General features: G+C 45.1%; 1 protein-coding gene and 1 long non-coding RNA gene across 7 annotated transcripts in view; one reads left to right on the top strand and one right to left on the bottom strand.

Moving 5' to 3' along the window:
• The window catches only part of ESRRG (estrogen related receptor gamma), a 597,387-nt gene that overhangs the window by 26,524 nt on the left and 551,315 nt on the right, over positions 1 to 19,548 (top strand). Inside the window, exon 1 of one of the 5 annotated variants that reach the window (XM_055144534.1) lies at positions 10,857 to 10,993. The exons of 1 other annotated variant lie outside the window; for it this stretch is intronic. The gene's annotated coding sequence lies outside the window, so the exon portion shown is untranslated. Of the gene's footprint in view, positions 1 to 10,856; positions 10,994 to 11,147; positions 11,190 to 19,548 lie in introns of those variants that run through there. 3 more of the 5 variants (XM_055144533.1, XM_055144538.1, XM_055144536.1) reach the window with 3 other exon arrangements.
• On the bottom strand, positions 3,002 to 11,586 carry LOC129406508 (uncharacterized). 2 transcript variants are annotated; one of them, XR_008631055.1, is made up of 2 exons: positions 11,155 to 11,586; positions 3,002 to 3,904 (listed from the first exon to the last, which is right to left on the bottom strand). It is a non-coding gene; the product is annotated as an uncharacterized LOC129406508 (long non-coding RNA). The 2 variants fall into 2 exon arrangements; XR_008631056.1 differs by lacking the exon at positions 11,155 to 11,586 and adding an exon at positions 10,827 to 10,965.

The raw sequence follows: 19,548 nt of genomic DNA, 5'->3' as shown, positions 1-19,548 counted from the left end.
TAGATATCAGCCTGGAACAGGTGCAGGGAATCAAAGACTTCTGGTGACAGAGGAGCCAACCAACCTGTGACTGGGAATTGAACTTAGATCCCCACATTGCTGGGCTTCGGCTCTCCTCATATTTGAACCACAGTCCAGTCCCTCCATGTCTCGTCTGTTCTAAACATGATGGCAGCCAAACGCGTTTATTTTGGAGATGGCGATTGTGTTTCATTTGGGTATGTGCAAAGCAACAGGCTCACTGGACCCTGGGGCAGCTCTTATTTTTTTTTAATTCCATTCTTTGAAGGCCCGCCAGACTATCTTCCAAGGAGGCTGCACCTGTTTACAACCTGACCAACAGGGTGATATTCTTGTTAACATTTGTTTTTGACAATCGCCGCCGTTCTAATGGTTGTGAGGTGACAGGACATTGTGGTTTCAATTTGAATTTCCCTGATTTGTGAAAGAGCTCAAGAAGTTTACCCCCTAGTTCCTTCAAGTTGCAGTTTATATCTAGTTTTTAAGAGGAAATGTGCATATTTTAAAATGAAGAAGAATTAAATCTTTTCATTGATGTATCATTTCATTATAATTTGATATAGGTTTCAGGTATGCATTATTGATCTTACATGTATTTTATTCATTTCAAGTTAATCTATGTGAGCAGTATAAGATGAAAAACCGATTTCACTCTTTTGCCTGTGAATACAGGTTTCAAAATATGAATTATTGAAGACTAGATTTTTTCTATTAAATGTTCTTGACTTTCTTGAGAAATACTTCAGTTGAGTGTATATATAGGGAGTAATTTCTGGGTTCTCTGTTCCACGGGCCAATTTTATACCAGTTTTCATGCTGGCACCATACTTTGGCAGCATAACTGTGGGGTGTAAATATGGTACATAAATAGGGCTATGGTGTTTGATGGCTAAATTTTTGTAATATAATTTGAAAACAGAAAGTGTGCTGTCTCTAGCTTTGCTCTCACTCAGGATCACTTTGGCTATGTAGGGTGTTTTGTGCTTCTGTATGAATTTTAGATTTTTTTCCCTTGTCCATAAAAATTGCCTCTGGCACCTTGATATGGATTGTTTTGAATCCTAGATAAATGTAGGTGGTGTGGCTGTTTTAGCAATGGTGATTCCATCAATTAATGAACATTTTAATCCCTTTGCTTGTGTCTGCTTGCATTTCTTCCATCAAGCTCTTCTCTTACTTCTCCCCCTTTATCTACCTGAGCTCCCGTTGATTCTCCCAATTCTCTAAGCCTCATACTTGGGCTTTCTTTGTCCATATTCCACTCCTCCTTTTGTTCTTCCCCTTCTCCTCCTTCTCCTTTTATTTCTGCTTCTCCTTCTTCCCATGTCTAGCAGTGCTCTAGAGACACACCTGACTCTGTGTGTGAAGGAAGCAACATGGCAGTGCTTGAGGTATCATATGTGATGTCAGGATTCAAACCGTTGCTGTGGCCACAACCACGGGCAAGGCAAGTGCCTTGACTTCTGTTCTATCTCTCTGGTCCTTCTCCCGCTGCTTTCTGTGTATGTGCAGTGTTAGAAGAACCGATCTTACTTTAGATAGCATCTCCCCCAAAGATGAGATGGGACAATGCTGGATTTGCCTTGGTGTATGAATGATAGGCTAGAAAACTATTACTTGAAATAAGTTTTACTATTTCAAGGGTTTTACTGAATGCTTTTAAAGAATGAGTGTTGGCTGGATAGGAACTGGTGCTGAAAGTAGGTAAAGGAAAGGAACAAAGATGATGACCTCTCAGTATCTGTATTACAAACTGTAATGCACAAAGGGTGGAGGAGCGATCAAGCAAGAGAGAGTGAGAGAGAGCGAGCGAGAGAGAAGGAATGTGCCTACATAGAGATAGGCTGGGAGTGAGGGGCTGGGAGGGAAACTGGTGACATTGGTGGTAGGAAATCTACACTGACGGAGGGACTGGTGTTGGAACATTGTATGACTGAAACCTGATCACACAGCTTTGTAACTGTGTATCTCATAGTGATTCAATTAATAATAAAAAAAAAAGAGTGCTGGGGCAAGAGAGCTAATGCAGGAGTTAGAGCTCTTGTCTTACTTGTGACCAATACCAATTCAATCCCTTGTAATTGAATATGATCCCTGGACACCACCAGGAGTTACTCGAGCACAGAGACAAGAATAGCCCCCAAATACCACTGTGTCGCCCAAAGCTCTCAACCCTGGAATGAATAATGTCGCAAAATATGAGCTTTGGGTAGGTTACTCTGAAATTTGAGTGTGAAACACCCCCAACTCCCAAGTCAATTTTTTTGAAGTTGAAAAAGGTGGGGAGGGTGCAGGTAACAGCTGATGGTCATTTCATTGTTGCAGAAAAAGGACAGTGGAGACCCAAACTCGAGAAGGGGCAGTTCCTATTCAGTGGACCCCCCCTTACCCTCACCTGCACAGGAGAACTGAATTTTGGAAATATCTACCGGATAGGAACACTGTTAGGATCTGACTTGCTGGGCAGATCTTAAAACCACACATATTAAAAATGTAGCACAGCACATGAAAATGAAGCCTTGTAGATGACTTCAAATACATAAGCCATGTGGTGCTGAGGACAAATCTAGGTCAGCAGGGTGCAAGCAAGGTCGCTGATGTCCCTGCAGTGATGTCCCTGCAGCCCAGAGTCCTCCTTCTTCCGGAGTCAGAGGTATCTTGGGGGGCTGGGATGCTATGCTGAGAGCAGCCTCTCTCCTAAGACTCCTGCCATGTCTCCTGCTCATGTTACCTGCCTCAGCCAGGGCTCTGATGGAAGGGAATCCAGTGTGTCATTTCCCCATTGCAGCTCTCGCTCCACTTGACATTGGTGCTTTATCAATGCTGGAGGCCAGGTCAACCAACCAGGTAACATGAGTCCTGTGACTTCTACCACAATAATTCTTTCCTTCCCTAACCATGGGTGTATTTTTAGGCACTGTCTATTAAGTCAGTGTCAGGTCTCTCTGTCAGGTCTAAACACTATACATGCAGCAGTTCATACAGATTGATCAAAACTTTATTAATTTCATTTGCCTTTTGGAGACAGAAATACAAAGACAAAACTAAGGGGGAAAGCCTCCAGGGTGGGCCTGTAGCACTGCCAGGACCTGAAGATCTAGCCTGCCTGAGCAATGCTAGAGTGGTCACTGAGCACAGAGCCAGGAGTAAGCTCTGAGCACTGCTGGGTGTGACACTAGGGCTCTGCTTTTCTCATGCCCCAGGCAGCTTAGAAATTCTCATGGCCTAGGCACTCGAGAGTGCCCAGTGACTAAGCACACGCTTGGCATGCGGGAGGCGTGGGTTCAATTCCTGACACTGTGTGTGATTCCCTCAAGCACCATTGGAGTAACAGAGCACAGGCTTGGGAGGAGTCCCCGCCGCATCACAGAGTGTGCCCCCCCCAAATAAAATTAACAGCAGAATAAAAAATAATGACCCTCTAGTGCTCTGTAAGGAGTGGGGGTGTGACTCACTCTGTAAGGAGTGGAGGTGTTTGCCTCGCATATACAAGGCCCAGGGTTTGATCCCTGGCATCCTGAAACAAACAAATAACCCCCAAAACTCCAAGAATTTTCATGGCCTAAGAACAGAGACACTAATGCCTCCTCCATAAGAGATGCTTTCTTTAACATGGACACCTACTGTGTGCTAGGAGTGAAAAGAGGACAGAGAGCTGCATAATTACAGGCAAATTCTTTGGGAACAGCAAAGACAAACACGGTAGTAGAGTATAACGTAGTAGAGTATAATGTTTCACTTGTACAGAAGAAAGGGGGGTCTCCACCAACTGGCAGTCATGGCAGCATTCTGGGAGAAAGAAACTCAGGGAGCAGCTCCAGGAGTGTTTGGCTCGAATAGTCCTGCTTTCCTGTCACCTTCCCCCAGGCTTCAAGGTCACTGCCTGCAAATGATAGGACAGTAGTTAAAGAAACCCTTGAACGGTGGGAGTGGCTCAGGGTCCCCCACACAGTGCAGGGAGCAGTGAGCCCCACGCTCATATGCTCTGTTCTTTCCACGGAACTGTGTTTCCTCAGATCAGCACCTGGCGGGGCCGCATCAGATGACACCTCGGTGATATTTTCCAGTTACACCAGACTGCCAAGGGAAACTTTCTCCTTCTGAACCCAGGCAGGAATGCGCTCTCACACTGAGAAGTGGAACCAGGCTGACCCAGAGAAACTCTGGTGACCCCCATGTGACAGGCACAGTCTCAGATCTCTCATTCTGCTCAGAAATGCAAGGTGCAGGGCCCCTGTTTATAAATATTTAACATCACCAACACTATTTGGCCTTGGGTGTTAGATAATTTCATATTTTCCAAATTAGATTTTATTCAAATAAGTGCAATTTTATTTCAGAGGCGCCTAAATCATTTACATTCCTAATTTCCCCATCTTTATTACCAGCATAAGCCACTGCCAATTCACTAATGATGCCCAAATAAATTTCTCCAGCCACAGATCTCTTAACCTTCCCCAAGGCCAGGAGAATCTGGCTGTCCCGTGGGTCTTTAAACCCAACATTCCTCAAACAAATTCATTATTTTCTTAATATAGACTGTATTTGTACCTTATTACCATTCTACCATTAATTTGGTTACCTGCGCTAGCACTTCAGTCTGTTAACTTCACATCACTGCCAACTTTTCCTCCATCTCTCCTCCCCACCTCACTGCTCTTTTTCTGGAGAGGGCCCCAATGTTGGCCAGCAGAGAGTTGCCTGGGCTTACCTTCCCTGGAAATCATGAGTTTTTCTCACATGAATTCTGCTTTCTCACACATGAAGAATTGTCTGGCCAACTTTAACAAAACTTAAATCCCCTTCTAACTTTGACTCTATATTCTACACTTCCCAAAAGGCTGGTACAATTCTTCCTAGCAGTTAAGTAAACTTGGAAAGTTAAGTAAACTTCTTCTTTTACTGAAGTTTTTATTGTGTCTTGAAGTCATCACGATGAATACTGGTGATTTTTACACATGAACCTGTTGTCATCAGCGTGGTATTTGGCTTTCGAACTGTTTAGTTTTAAAGAAAACTATTGCTCTATCAGTGCTTCTTAACCTTTCACAATTATGAAGCCTGTTGAGAGTATAATGAAAGGTGTGGGTCTTCTCTTGTGCACAACACACACATTCACAATAGTCATGCACACCCACACACTCATATACTCATAGGCACACAAACTCAAACAAAACATACATACACACTCATGTCCAAACACACATACTTAGACATGCTTAGACTCACATACACACACCACATACCCATACACATATATATGCTCTCATACTTGCCCATATATCGATATTCACAACACACATACACTCTCATACAAATACTCTTATACACTTAACTGATACACACAGATTCTCACACAAATTCTCACACTAACATACCCATAGAGTCACACACACTCTCATGCATACACACACTAGCACAAATACTCACAAGCCTCTACACATATGCACAAACTCAGAAACTTACATACTCTCAGATACTTATATAAGCACACAAACTCTTGCTCTCAGATACTTATACAAGCACACAAATTCTGTCTCATTTATACTTATACACAGACACACTCACACACACATTTACTTTTGCCTAAAACACCTGGACTTAATTTATTCCTCCATCCCTAAAATTAGCATGAATCCAAGGTCTCTGGGGCCTTACTAACATCATTTTCATTGTCATATATGAGGCTGAGTGGCCATTTCCATTTTTAATAAAGGTTCTGGTGCCTTGGTCCCTGTTGATTTGATCTGCTGTAATACTTTCCCACAGTTGGGACCAAGTCTTTGAACTGGCACAAACAGTTGATGGTGAGCCCTGATTCTGTCTTCCAGCAGCGGTAAGACGGTAAGACTTTGTAAAGTCCTGAGATGAGTGATGTAGGCCTGGTCAACTTGGGATCTCAGCCAGCCATGGAAGCTGCATTCTTGTCAAGATTTTGGAAACTCAGTTTTGCTGTTATCCGCCAGGATAATTTTTTTGTTAAACTGTAGGAGGCTTTCACTTTGCTTTTATTTTATCCTTACGTATTGCTCAAAAGCAGGTGAGCAAGTTATGAACATTCATAGTACAAATAGAAAAGGCATACTGAGAACTACAACCAGGGACCAGCTAAGGGATCATTATATCCATGATTGTCAGTCAGACCCTCAGACCCAGAGGGTTGGATCTATTAAAGTCCAGCAATGTCTGTGTGGCCATCTGATTGTTGTATTAGAAAGCAAGCTGTGGGCAGGCATGAATGATAAGCTATCTACAAGGTGGAGAACTAGTACATTCTGTTGTTAATCATTTGTGTGTGTGCATATGTGTGCGTGTGTGTATGTGTGTGTGTGTGTGTGTGTGTGTGTAAGGGGAGCCTTTTGAAAGGGACATATATACTCATTTGTGGTATATAAAAATATGTATATAGTAGAAGAATAATATCCAGGGCCAGGGAAAACAGGGGTTAGGAAGATTGGCTGATAGTTGGAACTAACCACAAGTGTGTGGGGGGCTGAGGCTGAGTGTAGGTAAGGTAGAGAAGACACTGCATAGCTGAGAATGATTACCTGGATAAGAGCTGAGGGTTAAAAGTAAGGGATATTCTGGATAAACTTTCAGTATCAATATTGCAAACCACAATGCCCAAAAGGGGGGAGAGAGAGAGACAGAGAGAGAGAGAGAGAGAGAGAGAGAGAGAGAGAGAGAGAGAGAGAGACAGAGAGACAGAGAGACAGAGGGAGACAGAGAGAGAGAGAGAGAAAGTGCCTGAGTGCCTGCCATACAGGCAGGCAGGGGATGGGGTGGGGGGTTATGGGAGGAAACCTGGAGATGGTAATACTGGGAAATGTGCACTGGTGGAGGGACGGGTGTTGGAACACTGCATGACTGAAAACCAATCATGAACAGCTTTGTAAAAAAATAAGTAAATAAAGTAAAATTTTTAAGAAGGGAGCCTTCTTGGAAATTTTAAATTGAATCTTTGTGTGTGTGTGTGTATTTTATTAAAAGGATGACAGCTATACTTGAGATTTAAAAACATGGCCTTTATGAACCTAACCTGAGCTTCCTATATATTATTTGTATCTTCAAAAAAACAAAACAAAAACTCAGTCTCACCAGATTGAGTATTCTTGTGCGCTGTGTGTGTGTGTGTGTGTGTGTGTGTGTGTGTGTGTGTGTGTGTATCTGTCTTTCTCTTTCAATGGCTCAGACTTGTAGATGCTAAAGAGATCTTGGGAAAGGGTTAAATATCTCCTTTTGAAGAGGAAAACTGAGGCCTAAGGTGATGAAATAATATGACAGAGTTCACCTAGAGCTGATTACTATAGAGGAATGAGATCAGACTACAGGGTTTGTGACTCTGTTCTTCAGTTATTTTCCTGTCTTTTCTTTTTCTTGTTGGGTCATACCCAGTGGTGCTCAAGGGCTATTCTTCGCTCTGTGCTCAGGAGTGAACCCTGGTGGTGGTATGAGGGATCAATCCTCAGTCAGTTACATGCAAGGTGAACACACTTGCTCTAGTACTACTTCTCCAGCCTTATTTCCTGCCCTCTTAAGTAGAAAAATTATGTCTTAGTATGTACTGAAAAACAAAAAGATCAAAATATAGTAGAATGACTTGCAATATCTAAAAGCACCACCACGATGAAATTTACACTTGCTTTCCAACTATTACATAGACATGGACTCTTGTTCTCCCAAACTAAGTTCTACCTTGTCTGGATTTGCATCTCCAGTTTCACTTCTCGTCTACCTTGGTTGTTCCTGAGGAACTGTTTAAAGAATTGGAGAATCAGCAATTTCTCCAATTAAAATGATCAGACTTCTGGGCTGAAGACATGCAACAGACTGAAGGCATTATGTGCATATTGGAAACTTTTGTTGCATCCCCAGCACATGTGATCCCCCAGCACCGCCAGGAGCGATCCCCGAGTGCCACTGGGTATGGTCCCAAATGGAACAATGAAATGACCAAACTTCTGATACATAACACTTTCCATGTTTGTCCACTTGAAAAGTGGCATTCTAGCTCTTAAAAAGGCAATTATGTGACAGTTGAAGCATCAGATACTATTTGGTAAGAGCCAATTTTGTCCTGGGCACCTCGTATGCACTTCAGAAGAGAGAGAGCAGAAACACATCATCCTATAAGGAAGAAACTGGGGAGGCAAAGAACTAATGGAAGAGCAAGGCTCAGAAACATAGCAGTACTGTCATGAGGAGATGTGAACTCGAGAGAAGCAATGATTGCCAACACATAACCAGAGTGAATAATGGCTCTGCAGGCCATATAGGTTCAATGTTAGCCTTCCTCTGGATAAACTTTGAATAACCGAGTTGCAGATGGGGGCATTGAATGTTCAGGCAGCAACAAGGGACTAGGAGTTAACAGAGCAGAGAAGATGGGCAGTGAGTGTGCTAGCCCCAGCTCAAACTGTCTTATTTGAATTCCAGACTTTGGGCCCCAAATTTCCCTGTCTGTAGTTCATCTTGGTAAAGTGGGATGGCATTGCTGTGGAGAAAAAGGAATTGTTTTACAAGTTCCTTACACGGATACAGCTGATAAGTGCTTCCCTCCCCTAAGGCCTGCTGGGAAGTTTGGCTCCTCCTGCTTTCTGGAGTCTGGTGGAACCTGAGGCCAGCCTTGCACACAGCCAAGGGAGTTTGGACTTGAAAGCCGAGACCTGTTCTTGGGTGGGTGGGACTTAGAAGAACCTGTTCAGAGGGCTCCAGGACCTGGTCTTTACTCTTCGCTGGCTGTTCCAACGTCTCTCCTGGTGGGGTAAAGCACTCCTACACGGCATCAGCCTGGGGCCTACAAACAATGACTTGGGAGGCATTATTCTGGGATGGGAGGGGGTGGCATTTCCAGGGTTTAAAGTCAGTCCAGTTTTTATGGTTCTTTTTTTTTCCAGGGGTGTTTTGGCACCCAGACCTGAGGTTAATAAGAAGCTGGAGAAGCAGGCGGGTAGATTGAATATTAGCTAGCACCTCTTGGCTAGTCACTGAAAAGTTACAGTACTAAGGGGATACCTAACAGGAGTTTGAGACAGTCAGTCACCTTTGACATGTGTCACAGCTCTGGGTCCTGGACAGATGCTGCCAATCTTCTGTCCTTCTCGAAGGACTAAGCCCAGGAGGCCAGGGCAGGGTGTGGGGCACCCCTCAAGTTCTAAAATCTGTTTCCTTGCTCACAGGCCCAAGTGCCTCCTGGGTTCCCTTAACCAACATCCTACCGAACTGGGACCTTCTGGGCTTTGCGGGTTTTCTCTCCTCCCTCAGGATATCGCTCTTCTTGTTCTCAGACTCTGAAGACAATGGGCCTCACACAGTTACCTACTATTCAGCTTCCCAGACCTTTCGAATACGGAAATTATTTTTAACCCTGCAGCAGCTGTATATGACCTTAGAACCTTCCAAAAGTTTTTCCGTGCCCCTGGTCCCCCACCCCACCCTCTACACTCCTGTTTTTTTTTCCCTTTTCAGATTCCCTCCTCTGTCCTCCAGGCTTTATTCTTGGCAACCTCGGCTGTCATTGGTTAGGAATTCAGAATCAGGAGAAAGTGACTTTACCAAACACCAAGGTCATCCAGAGGTGTGGGGAAGGAAGGAAATCCCTCTTGCCTTGTGCAGCTCTAGCCTGGGGGACCAGGAAGGACACTGCAGTGTGCCCAAGCCAGGGCCCCGGCTTCTTCCTCCCCAGCGCAAATCTGCCAGATTCTCATCCACAATATTCTAAAGCCCCCAGGGGAACTCACTCGCTTCCCCATTCTAACCCACTGTCAGGCTCACAGAAATAAATATTAAGAGTTATTTGCGTTAAGACCTTTCCTACTGAGTCTAGAGGACATAATTATTAAAATGACAAATACAGTAACTAACCAGCCAGAAGAGCCTCTTTATATTTTGAAAAAAAGTTTTCCTGGACTGCAGCAGCGTTCCAATAAAACCCACTATCCTTTCTGACCTTTCAGTAGCCGCCTCCCCCTCCCCCACTCAGGTACTAGGATGCCCCCCCGCCCCCAATTCCATGATGTTTTGCAAAGCCCCTCAAATACGGGTCTTGGCTTTTTTTTTGTTTTTTGCCCCCCCTCCCCCTCCGCCGTTTCTCCTCCCCGCCCCCTCCCCGTTTTGAAAAGGGCTTTTAAGAGTGTCTCTGGAAGACGAAAATAGCCGGGCTGGGCCGGTGCGCGGCCTAGCCGGACCCGCGCGATGCCAGCCGGCCGGTGTCCGCCGCCAGCATGAGCGCGTGGCCCTGGGCGGATGCTCGCGGCCGCTCGGCCTGGGCCCGGTGGGTAGCGGCGGGCCGGGCGAGGGGAAGGGGTTTCCTGGTGCAGGGGGCGGCAGGTCCCGGGTGGAAGGAGGCTCCCCGCCACCCCGCGCGCGCCCCCCGCCCCGGCGCGCGGCCCCCCTGCATGCAGCCGGGGCGGGGATGGGCGCCGGGCAGGAGGGAGCCGCTGGCCCTGAATGTCACCCTGAAGGTAAAATGAAAGACAAAAGATGAACGCATGCTTGCTTTCCCGCGGCGGCGGCGGCGGGGCAGCGGATTTCCAGGGGCTCCCCCATCCCCGCGCGCGGGCAGGGACGCCCCCGAGCCCCCCACCCCCACCCGGGGCGACCTGCCCGCCGCGGAGCAGGACGCTGGCGGGCCTGCAAAACAGAACCACCATCACCCCCAAATACATAAATCAAAGCCACCCCCGACCCAAACAACTCGAGACCCCTTTATTTATTACTACCATTGCTTTTTTTTTTTTTTTTCCAAAAAGGAGAGCGCGAGGCGAGGGGGCGCGGAGCACGGGCAGAGCGGAGCGTGCACATACCACGTAGCCGCCCGAGGAGCAGCTGGCGGGCCGGCGCGTCCTCGGCCAAGTTGTCATTGAGAAAACACACGGGCAGCATGACGTCCCGGGTCGCCGGGAGTGCGGAGCGACGCCGCCCAGAGCCCAGGGACGCGCCGCGGCGCTCCGGCTAGCGGCCGCCCGGCTCGGTGAGTGCTCGGGGCGGGGGGCGCCGACCCCGGCGCAGGCCCGGCCCCTCCCCCGCCGTCGCCCCCACCCGCCGCGGCCGCCCCCGCCCGCCCCGCCCCCACCCTGCACCCCGAGCCGCGGCGTTTGCTTTAAAAAAAAAAAAAAATCCCCGACGCCTCACCTGCTCGGACCGGCCGCAGCCCCGACCCGGCCCAGGTAACTGGTCCTCAGCCCGCGTCGCGACTTCCGGAGCCAGGCGGTGGCCCCGGGGGCGGGCTGGAGGTGCAGAACTGGTGGAGAGCGCGCGCTGCTCTCCCCCTCCCCTTCGAGAGAGAGAGAGAGGGAGAGAGAGAGGGAGAGAGAGAGAGAGGGAGAGAGAGAGAGAGAGAGAGAGAGAGAGAGAGAGAGAGAGAGAGAGAGAGAGAGAGAGAGAGAGAGAGAGAGAGAGAGAGAGAGAGCGCGAGCGAGCACCTCCTCTATCACACAGCCCTGAGTACTGGCCACCACCCGTGATCGCGCTGCCACCGCTGCCGAACTGTCGCGCTCCTGTCCTGTGCTAGGGACCCAGAGTGCTCCCCAAGGCAAGGAGGTCGGTTCTGGAAGCATCTCTCCCCTTCCCTTTGCTGCTAAGTACAGGAGTAGAGACTTGAGGGTTCCTGGCAACCCCTGGGGCGGGCTGGGACTAGTGCTGGGCCAGGCTGCGGCTGGGGAGCCCCCAGGAGAGCGGGTTGGTAGAACTTGGGGACAGCCGTTTTCCGGGCTGAGAAGTCATGTGGAAAACTCCTGCATGGACTTGGGGTGCTGCCTTCCCTGAGTCCTCCAAGCCTCTGCAACCTTTTCACCTTCCTCAGTAGCCTCTGAAGTTGCAAGGAGCTGCCCCCACTCTCCTTTGAGCAGAGCAAGCCATGGCCTTGTGTCCCCTTCCAGTGGGCCCGTGGTGGGTGAAACACCCCTCTCCTCCCCTGGCCAGGATCCCCTCCCCCATCTCTCTTCCCTGACTAGGTGATGGGAGATAGTTAGAGAAACACAGGGAGGGCAGGAGTCCCTCTGTAACCTTCTCCCTGGCCACCTCCCCACCCCCAACATCTTAATGAGAATTCTGGAATAGTCCTGAAGGGTCCGGAGAACCTCCTGGCTGGCTCAGTGTTGTGAGCTGACGGTGTGGTATGTGTATTTCTTTGCTTGCCGGGGGAGCACTTGGCTGTGTCTGTGGTGTCGCACCAGGACCAGTGGCCATGCCATGCCACACAGAAGGCAGATGATTTTGCTAAGGCAAACCAGAGGGCAAGTTTCCAACAGCACCTAGAAAGAAACACTCAGCATGTGGATTCAGAGTTCCAGTGAGGGGGTGGTTGTGGACACCTCCCCCCTACATTTCCAAAACACTCCGCTTAATACTCAAGAGACCTGCGGAAGGTTCAGAGGGTTTAGAGCTGCTGAGTGACTTGGTTTGGCTTTGGAGAGAAAGTCTCTTTTGTGTCTCACGGCTGCCCCACGACCAAATACGGGAGTGTGTTTGGAAGATGCCCAAATTCAGAAGCTGGAGGCTGAAGGGAGGGGGGGAGAGAAATGCCTTGGAGGAAGAGGATGAGGAGAGACTGATGTTAGGCTTCTTTACATTCTTTCCAATAGCCTCTGATGCTCTCAAAATGAGTGCACTGGACTGAGCTGTGGGTGCTGACGTGGGCAAGGGAGGGAAATTTGAACTGTTCTCAGAGTTGCAGAGCTGTGGCGAGCAGGAAGGCACAGAAAGGCAATGGATAGAAAACATGGTTTTGCTGGATTTTTCTTTCTCAGGCCACAGGCCTCAGTGATCTGCCTGAGACCCACTTGCTGCAGGACTTGACTTGGTTCCCTTTATTCATGTTGCCTCACTAACTCTTCAAATCCATGTCTTATAGAATCAGATGTCTGTTGGGAATGATGTCATGTGGCACTCAGAACTGTCTGTCCACTGGGATATTGACCAGAAGTCTGAGATCATTTATTTTCTGTCAGAAACCAAAATCGCACCAAATCCGGTGTGCAACTGTGTCCCAGAACCCTCTGGTCCTCATTTGCTGCAAGTAGGTCAGCGAGGGATGCTCCTCGGGTGCCCCGGCACAGGGCAGAGTGTCTTGATGAGTAGGTGCTGCTCAGGCGAGTCTTTGCCATTTTTTGTAGAAGTGCCAGTGCCAGGAGGGCAGCAGATTCCCAAGGCAGGGAGCAGCGCTGACTGCCATGGTGGGATTTCAGTCCTGGACACCTACAACCTTGCTCGCTTTGCATTTTGTGTTGGGAACCAGAATCAGTTTGAGAAGAGGGATGCGGTCTTTCCTCTTAGAGGTCTCTGTGTGCAGACAGTGGGAGAGATGGGGATGAGCTGAGAAAGCATCCGAAGCTTCTCTCAGCAGCCGTGTTTGCAGGCAACTTTGGGGCAGCTAGAATTTAGCAAGAGCCTTCCAGAGGGAATGGGCAGATGCTTGAAATGGATCCTCAGTTGTCTTTTGTTATATTGCTCCTTCACAGACAAGCCATGGACTTTAGCTAAACACACACAGTGAAACCTCGGGTGCTTCAGTGACTCTTTCGAATAATGCATATAAATCTTTGATTCAAGTGTCATCCCGAACAGGGTTGTCAGTGATGTCCTCCTTTTATTTCCAAAGGTGTGGATATAAGTAGTTTATATTTTTATTTTTTTTAAAAAAACTTGGGTAGAGGGATTGTTGCTTGACTATCCAATGCAAAACATTTCTGAAAAAGTTAAAAGTTTGCCTTGCAGATGGACATATGAAATAGCTTTCAGTTGGATATTGAAGACCTCATTATTTTAGCAAGGGATGCTTATGATGGGATTGAAGAATTTATGTTTTCTAAAGTTGTTGGAAAACTGCAGGAATAGATGGATTCTGAGGGAAATGCCAAAAGCCGCATTAATGAAGAAAAACATTCTTGAGATACCTTTGAATAATAGATAGGATAGGGAATGGTCAGCCACAAAATAAAATTTTTACACAGTATTTTTATGGCTTCAAATTGGCTGCATTGTAAACTAAGCTTGCTACTCTATTAAGTCATTATACTTCTCAATTATTTAACATTTTTGTGGTCTTTTTCTGCACCCATCAGAAGTGATGTGTACAGTAGTAATTGCTCATTGCTTGTTTGAGGACTTTGCTATGGAGTAAGGTTTAATTTTAACTTCTCAGGCCAATATTACAACGAACAAACAGAGGAGAAAGGATATGATGAAAATAGACAGAATCCTGTGAAATGCAGATGGCTATCAAATCAAAATATACCTAATACAATGCGAGTTATTCTCACGAAGAAGCCTTGACAGTATCTGTCTTCTAGGTACCGTGCATTTGGAAATACTCCATCTCCATGTAAATGCAGATCCTCTGTTTTCTCCAGGGAGCCCCTGGTGAATCTTTCAATTGAACCACTGGTATGAGAAAACCAACTGCAGATTTCTCCATGAACAATAGCATCTGTCGTTTTGAAGTCATGATTACCAAGTTTCGTAACATTGTGATCTTTTATTCATTTAAAAATCTCTTTATAAAGTGAAAATAGTATCTGGGGGCTCTTGTGCAAACAAAGACAATTTCTCCCATCAGTTCCTTGTCGATTTTTTTTTAAACTGTGAAAGAATATGGCTTGCAATTCAGTTTGAGCTTAGTCTTGCCAGCGTGCTAGGAATCAGGGCAGGGAATTCTGAATAAGTTCCAGGTGCTCCCGCACTTGGGGGTTAGTAGATGGGAGTGGGATGTCATGGGAGAGCTGAAGGATGTTTCACTACAGTGAACCTAATTCTCGGTTGTACTTTGTAATGGAGCAACGGCACTGGGAGCAGGAGGCAGACCTGGGAGGCCTTTGCCCCTTGAGGAGCTGGTTGTAGAAAGCCCTGCAGTCATTGGCACCAGAATTCAGAGACTCAGACTTATGGTTTCAGAGCTTCTAACTCAAGTCACTGGACAAATCTTTGCAAATCTTTTAATAAAAATTCCAGAAATGCACACTGTAGCAATACAAAGACTATGTTTCGTGATCACAGGGGCAGGGAACTTTCTTCTTGGAGATTAGCTGCGATTAATGAACTTATCCTTGATGTGAATCTTAGTTGGGAAAGACACCATAGTTTGCCTGCTGCATCCACTCCAAAACCCCACCTCTGAACTGGGTGTTAATCCTCATACCCAGTTCCTTCCTCATGGATATGGACAAAGGTATTCATGGCCTGATGCTGGAGAATCCCCTAAGTGGTGAAGGACAGACCTGGGGAGTTTGAAATCAGACCTTGGGAGTTTGAAATCAGACCTCTTTTTCTGTTGCTGTTACGAAGAACACTCAGTTGGCAGTGATCACAATTATCATCAAAGAGGGCTGGATGTTTTATGGAATATCTGTGACAAAATAAAGGCATTTTTTTTAACAACTGTTATCTGTACTTTGGGGCATTTATGGCTGTGTCAGATGATACAGATGCTAAAATATATTTATTTTAGTAGTTCCCTGAATGAAACTCTACAAATAATGCTAATAAACATTTTTGTTTTACTTCCTTTCTACAAATGATTTTTTCACTTGATCCATAAATCTGCCTGACAGTGATTTTTACTGTCCTAATGACTCAAATTCAGGATGCCAACTTCCTCTGAAGATGAACAAAACTTTGGTGTTTCTGTTCTAATAGATACTTATGTAGCAGGTGAAACCAACCATATTTTGAAGATATCTGTGTTTCCAGAGTGCCCCATTTACATTTTTTTCTCACCCGAAGATATATTAGATTAATAAGGCTGATTTTATGACCAATATAATTTATGTTCACAAATACCTGGTTTTATTAGTACAATTATAGATTGTGAAGCAAATTTCCATATATGTTAAATACTAACAATGAGACTAGGTAACATTTGTATAGTGTGTTGCAGTTTATAACCATACATTATCCATAAGCTGTTCTTTGGAAGAATATTTACGGTATTTTCTTATTCAACAGGCAATCAGTTTTCACAGTGTAAACATTTTATGAAAATAGATTCTTTTTTTTTTTTTTTTTTTTTTGCCTTTTTGGGTCACACCCGGCGATGCACAGGGGTTACTCCTGGCTTTACACTCAGGAATCACCCTTGGCGGTGCTCAGGAGACCATATGGGATGCTGGGAATCGAACCCGGGTCGGCCACGTGCAAGGCAAACGCCCTACCCGCTGTGCTATCACTCCAGCCCCGAAAATAGATTCTTTCACCAGAATATCTTCCATCCCTTAACTTCCCTTTCTCTTCTTTCCTCTATGAATGGGAAAAAATCTGGTGACTTTTTTTTTGTGATGGTGGAAGATGTATAATTGCTTATCACATATTTTTATTATAGAAGGAACCGTAAAGAGCCACCCAACATGATTTTGGGCTCTTCCTTTTGCTTACCAGTATTCTTGAAGAAAAAGAAGGTTAGAGAAAACATTCATGTCCTGTATATTTTCAAACATAAATCAGGAAATGTGTGAATTATCTCTCTTCTTAGAAACTGCAGTTTTAGGGCTGTGCTACCCATAGCAAACAGGTTGTAAACAGAGGCTGTGTATATTCCCAAGTTACTGTGTGTGGAGCGAAATCCCAAGTTGGTTGTCTACATGAAAAGTTTAATTCGGTTATTGAAAATTTACTGGTTTTAGTGTTAATATTTATTTTCTAAAGGTTGCAGAAATAAGACATAATACTTGTTGAACCTTTGGCTTTGTCACCTTCAGACTTAAGCAGTTTACTAATCTATGGACGGCAAACATTTGAGCCTTGTTTTTTAATTTCTAAGCCAAAGAAGGTGTTTGACTAGGTGGTCTCCAGCTTCCTCTCCTTCTGTGACAGGGAATTAAGTGATCACTTAAGAGTGAATCAACCAATTAATTCTGCTTCTGTTTATTTCTATTCTACAAACTAATTATTTAAGTTTGGCCTCATACCATGAATAGAAATATTAGTTTGTCAAATAGTAAATGAGTTTGGACTCAGTGGTTTGAAACAGATGCCTCATGAGAAACAAACATCCAAGTTTACAATACATTCTTTCATTTGTACATCATTTATTAGATTTCAAAATACTTTTCTCTTTGCAGAAAACAATCTTAAAGGCTGATAACTTTTCTAGGCTAGACCATAAAAGTCTATGTTAATTATTGGAGTGAAATAGATTTGGGGTAGAAAATAATGTGAGATACACCTCTGTTATGATCCTAGTAATAAGCATAACATAATGACCATTTTATAAATGGGGTAATCATTTATCACACATCTAGTTCCCCGAGCTTCAATGTTGAGGAGAATGTATGTGTCAGCAGAAGTTAAAATGACAGATCTGAACAATTTCAAAGAACTGGAAGGGATTTTTAGAAACCTTCAGGAGTTGTAGAGGTTTATTGCAATGTATAAGACTTTCCCTTGTCTTGGGAGAGTGGGCAGTAGTTTTGCTCCTGGCTTTATCCTCTCTGATCAGATTTGGGTTCCGACACTACAGTTCGCTGAGAAGTGGGAGCATGAGGGAAAATGGAGAGAAATTACCCCCTGCAATCACTGAGCGGGATGTGGGAGGGAAAGATAAAAAGCCACCAAAGAAAAAGGCATGGGTATGGGTGTGTGAGAGTGTGCGTGTGAGCTTGTGGCTGCTGTGTGGACACAAGACTGTGGGTGTAAGATAGTCCATTCTTTAACTGGGCTGAGCTTTGTGATGTGAACCCAAAAAGCAAGAGAGGGAAGGGGAGGCTGTGATGTGGAGTTCCTCTGGATTTGCTTTGGAATTAGGAGACAGAGCATGATCCCATTTGCATTTTTCACTAGTTTATTTCTTGCTCGTGGGATCTTGTGAAATGATGATAGTCTAGACATTTTTCTTATTTGTGAACATGTGGATGGTGAAAACACCTGTTTTTAAGGTGCTTGTAAGAATTGAGGGAGTCTCAGGGGCTTAAAAATGAATCTAGGCTCTTTACTGTGGTCATTCTTTAGCCTGAACAGGCCTAACCTTCCCCGGGGCTGATACCAGTGTACTTTGCTCTCAGGGGTCTTGGGTAGAGATGCTTCTTTTCCACTGTGTTACCAGACTTGTGCTAGGTGATTTGCTATTTTATGATCTGGGGAGGAAGCAGGAAGTTGTATTGAACTGGCCGGCTGAAATTGGCCGATGCTGGTCAGAGTGGGCATTCTGATGTTTGCAGGATGTCAGTATGAGAAGGACATACTTTTCCTTACAGATGGCCACAGATTGTACAAATAAGCACATGACGGCTTTAGAAATACTCAATCATGGTTTTCAATGTCCCAAATATTGCTTGTCATGATAATCATTTCGCCCTTAGTTTTATTAAGGGTGAAAGTAATATCTAATTTTCCTGGACTTTTGTTAAGGTTGAAAGATCCCTTGTTTGGCAGCAAATACTTATAAATTATGATATAAATTCCATTAAGAAAAGATTTCCAGGATATAACAGAACTAACTAAAGTAATACATTGGTTGGACTCCAACTTCTAGATATTATGTAGATCTCTTTCAAGAATGTTTTTATGTTTATATATGATTCACTGATAAATGTCTAGCCAATTTCCACTCCCCCCAGTAGAAATGGTCTACATTTTAAAATTTAAAATGAAGTAAGAGAAGAAGAAAAGTTTAATAAATTTGGGCTTTTTCTATATGGATGATGTATTTGTTAGAAGCAGACCCCAAATCTGCTTGGATTCTACATAAGATTGGCTGTGTGCTCTGATGAACAAAATCATGATTGACAGAATTCTACCCTATTAAGCCTTGGAATTCTGGTAGACTGAGAAATCCAGAGGGTCCTTGGGGTCAAGTCTGAACTGAAAAGTAAATATTTAATCACTCTTACCAAAAATGCACAGCATATATGACAAACAATTGAAGACCATCTTTGAGTGGCTTAATTATGAGCTCATGTTAAAAAACAATCACCTTTGACACTTTTTAAAAATTATATGGAAGGTCACTGAAGGCAGAGAAAGCATGAACACTGAAAAGCCACAAAGAGCCATTACCCATTCAATTTTTGCTTCCTCTGAGAATGATCAGCAGACGCAAAATGGACTCCACTTAAGTCTCTTTTCAATGAAGGTAAAGTCATGAAATGTGTTGTCTGGTGAGCACAATGCTAGAGATCTACCAGAGAACGGAAAGCAGTTTTGAGACATGCTTTCTCACTCTCGGGTCCTGCCCTGCCCTGTGTAGAAAGACCAAACATACCCACACACATATAAGTACACACACACACACATATACACACAAATGCATGTGTGCGGATCTGTTTACATAACAGTAGCGCCTTATTCAAATAGAATATCCCATGTCGAATTTCCACAGAGATCTTTGCTGGAGCCCAGTGAAGACCTGCCCTCTGAAGGATCCTTGCACTTTCCCATGGGGACTGACTGTTCCTCTCAGTTTCTGAGGGCCTGGGGAGACCGAATGTTTGAAACAGCTTCTGTGCTCTTGACCAGGGAGGGAAGGAGAGGACTGTGCAGTGTCTGTGGAGTGGGGTTTAGGTATCCGCTGACTTGAGGCCTGAGCCTGAGGCTGAG

This window comes from Sorex araneus, chromosome 7 (genome assembly GCF_027595985.1).
Source record: "Sorex araneus isolate mSorAra2 chromosome 7, mSorAra2.pri, whole genome shotgun sequence".
Taxonomy (NCBI): Eukaryota; Metazoa; Chordata; class Mammalia; order Eulipotyphla; family Soricidae; genus Sorex; species Sorex araneus.
This window is presented reverse-complemented; position numbering and strand designations above follow the sequence as displayed.